The 3947-nt window shown below is 41.9% G+C and overlaps 1 pseudogene; it reads left to right on the plus strand.

Annotated features, from left to right (window-relative positions):
• Positions 1 to 715: 715 nt before the first annotated feature.
• LOC102837097 overlaps positions 716 to 3947 on the plus strand; it is a 64850-nt pseudogene continuing 61618 nt past the window's right edge.

Below are 3947 nucleotides of genomic sequence, written 5' to 3' on the forward strand. Positions count from 1 at the left end.
ATGTTCACTTAAAGATATACAAAGATACCACTAAAAATAACACCCTTCTGTCATGACATGTCTTTTCTGAATATTCGATTTTTGTCTGCTCAACATTTTGGGAGCACACCAAAGAAGCACAGGAACGATATTTTCATCTAGTCAAGGTTATATTTATGGAGTGGGAAATGGGACTTCAATTCAGTATTGAGACGTCGACTGGCTTTATGTTTTCACTACTGTTTATTACTTTGGGAAGACAACTGGCTATCAAGTCTGTTAGCTCCAAATCTCCAGTTCTTGCTCTTGTCAGACTTCCTCTGAATTGAAAGGAAAAACACTTTCCTTCACACCCATCCCCACTGGGTTGTTGTTGTTAAGAGATGTTGAGTCGATTTTGACTCATGTTGTTGTTGTTAAGTACCGTGGAGTTGGTTCCTACTCAGTGACCCTGTACAAGGTTTCCGAGGCTGTAAATCTTTGCAGGAACAGAAAGCCTCATCTGTCTCCTGTGGAGCGGCTGGTAGTTTCTAACTGCCAACCTTGAGGTTAGCAGCCCGATTCGTAACCACTACACTACCAGAGCTCAGACTCATAGGGACTCTATATAGGGTTTCTGAGAAACAGCTGGTGAGTTTGAGCCGCCGACCTTGTGATTCAAACTGACGTTGAGGATATTGACGTGGAGTGCTTATCCAACAGTACCTCAGCAGCACTGGCCAGGCAAGGCAGGGGAATGAAGCTTCCCAGCACCACTGGTCAACGGAAGAAGTATCTGCATGGAGACTGCGTAGACGTGGACGAGCAATTATACTGGTCACATGGGCTGCGAACTCTGGCTGCTCTCCTGGTCTGCTGGGCTATCATCTGGGTTTTTGAAGGTGAGTGTGCACTCAGGCTTGGAGGAAGGGACATGTCCTCCCCCTCCCTCGTGTAAACCTTCTCAGGGGTTTGTGACAGCCCATTCTGAGTCACATGTTTGAGGAAACAAAACCTCAAAAACCAGTTGTTGCAGAATGGGTTCTGGGTTCTGGTGTGTGGCTACCCTACATGAGTGAGAGTAGAAGTTCCAATAGTTTTTTGGTTTTTTCCTTTTTTAAAGCTTTTATTGGGTATTGAGTGAGTGAAGGTTTATAGGGCAGATGACCATTTTTACATTCAATAAATCATTGCAATGATTACAATCCCCTTCATGTACCCTTAGTCAACCATATTTACCTCTATTACTTTTTGTTTTTGATGTACACATACCAGATCATAAATATATATTTATTTAAATGTCCCAAGGTCACATTTTGCAAGCCATTCTCCTGCCTGCAAGCACACTGCTTTTCTCAGTCCATGGGCCTAGAGTCCTCAGCTGCTCTGTAGCTCTACACCATCGCTTCTGCCATCTCTGTTGTCATTGCTTTTCTGGTTAGGAGCCCTCACTCCTCTCATGTTCTTCCCTCTTGATGGTCCCAGGGTCCCCTGTTCCTGAAATGACTAACTGTTCCCCTCTTTTAGTTGTACCTCTTCTGCATTTACAGTTGTGACAATTGTGATTAGACCTGAAAAAATTACTAGCAATTGAATCATAAAATCCTATCCCCCTCATCTCCAGACCCCTCTGTATAAGAGGAAAACTATTCTATCTTTCCCCTCTCCTTTTGACACTAAGTACCCTCATGAAAGCTTGTAAGCCAGTCATTTCATTCCTTTATAAGTCCCCAACTTTGGCAGCCAAAGTCTAAGTTGGCCGGCCCTATCAACCTACTGTACTGAGGAGACATACTTTATCCTTGATATGAAGAATCCTTCTTTCTTCAGTTGGGATTTTGAGCAGCCTTCTCCATAATCAAGGGTCCAGTTAATCAGGTTGTAGCAATTTACGCTTGCTCCCTGTATCATATTTCTTTATCTTCATCTGGTTGAATTCTGGTCAGTAAACGATCAGTGCTAGGTTCAGGGGGCACCTCATAGGGTTTTCAGGGACTTTTGTGTAAGTAGATCACCAGGCCTTTCTTCTGAGTTGACTCTGGGTGACCCCAACCTCCAATTTTTGGTTAACAGCCTAGCAAGTTGGCTGTCTACAGCACCCAGGGACTCAAGTATTAGAAAAAAATGCTCATTCATCAAGTTAGGAAGCAATATCGATGCTTCAGCTTACTGTTCATTAAAGACTATAGAGTGTACATTTCAATCTTGCTGTCTGATAACATGGCTCAATTAGACATTGGTGTTTTTGGTGTGTGTTTTACATTTTTCCTTTCTCTGGACCTAAATGGTAATTTGATTTGCATTCAATTTTATAGCAGAATTCCTCTCTCAAAACTGTGGAATTATACAAAAGGTTATCAAAATAATAATTTTAGTTGAATTTGCCTTGTTGTTGAGCAACTGGTGGGTTTGAACTACTGAATTTATGGTTCACAGTCCAGTGTTGATCCTACAGCACCACACCAGGAGTCCCAAATTTACCTTTTGTTGTTGTTGTTAAGTGCTGTTGAATTGGTTCTGACCCATAGGGATCCTGTATAGGGTTTCCAAGGAACCACTGGTGAGCTTGAACCGATGACCTGCGGTTCAAACTGACTTTGCAGTCTAGAGCATTAACCCACAGCTCCGCACCAGAACTCCTGAATTTATCTAGATTCCTTAATTTAATAATTTACATATGTATATGTTTTTCTAAATCTTCCTTTTCATATTGAAGAGTGACTCCAATAGGATTGTCATAAATTTCATACTGAATTTGAGACAGGTAGACTGTAGGATAAGCACTGGACGGCTAACAGCAAGGTTGGTGATTCAAACCCACCACTCGCTTTTCACAAACCCTATCCAGGGTCTCCATGAGTGGGAATAGACTCTAAAGCACTTGAATTTCCTTTGTTAAACATATTTGATTGCCTTGGTTATTGTTGTTGTTAAGTACCATGGACTTGGTTCTGACTCACAGTGACCCTGCACAGGCTTTCTGAAGCTGCAAATCTTCACAGGAGCAGAACACCTCATCTTTCTCCCGCAGAACCGCTGGTAGTTTTGAACTGCTGAGCTTGAGGTTGGCAGCCTGACTTGTAACCACTATGCTACCAGAGCTCCTTTGGTAGAGAATATACTTAAATTGTTTTCTGATGATTGAATCATTCTAGTGCCTGAGGCACACTGAGCTAAATATCTACTCTCATTTTGTGGTTCTTTGGATATAGAATCACAGAAGAGTCGCATTTAAAATGGAAAGAAAGGAGTTGTTCACTTGCTTCCTTAAGGAAACTTGGGTGGACCTTTGGGCACATATGTTTCAATCCCCTGCATGTACTGCAATCTACCCATTACTGGACCTTATATATACTCTCTTTCCGTGGAAACGACACATTCTTCAGCAGTATATTTAATTCAGTATAAATAGTTCTTGAGCACTTACTGTTTTCAAGTTGCTGTGGGGATGCAAAGAAGACTACATGGAGTCTATTGGTGTCCTAAGAAGCTCTGGTAGCGTAGTGGCTACGAATCGGGCTGTGAATCGCAAGGTCAACAGTTTGAAGCTACCAGCTGTTCCACGGGAGAAAGATGAGGCTTTCTGCTCCCATAAATATTTACAGCCTTGGAAACCCTGTACAGAGTCACTATGAGTTGGAATCGACTCCACGGCACATAACAACAACAACAATGGTGTCCTACTTGGTTCCCTTCCCCCAGTGATAAACTGGCCAACACAGAAAAGGGTTGTAGTCTTTTCTTTGAGTTAAGGCACTGCCACCAACATCTGACTGTCAGGAGTCATGACATCGCTAACCTGTAAGGAGGAAATGTCGAATTCAGAAATCAGGACTTAAGTAAGAAAAAAGCCCACCAATCAGTTTGTCCACAGAGCACCATCATTTGAAACATGAATATATTTTCTATTAATAAATACATTGCTTTCTTCTAGTGTCAAGAAGTTATTTATTTTATATAAAATTGTTGTTGTTGTTGTTAGGTGCCAT

This window comes from Chrysochloris asiatica, unplaced genomic scaffold, assembly GCF_000296735.1.
Source record: "Chrysochloris asiatica unplaced genomic scaffold, ChrAsi1.0 scaffold00094, whole genome shotgun sequence".
Lineage (NCBI taxonomy): Eukaryota > Metazoa > Chordata > Mammalia > Afrosoricida > Chrysochloridae > Chrysochloris > Chrysochloris asiatica.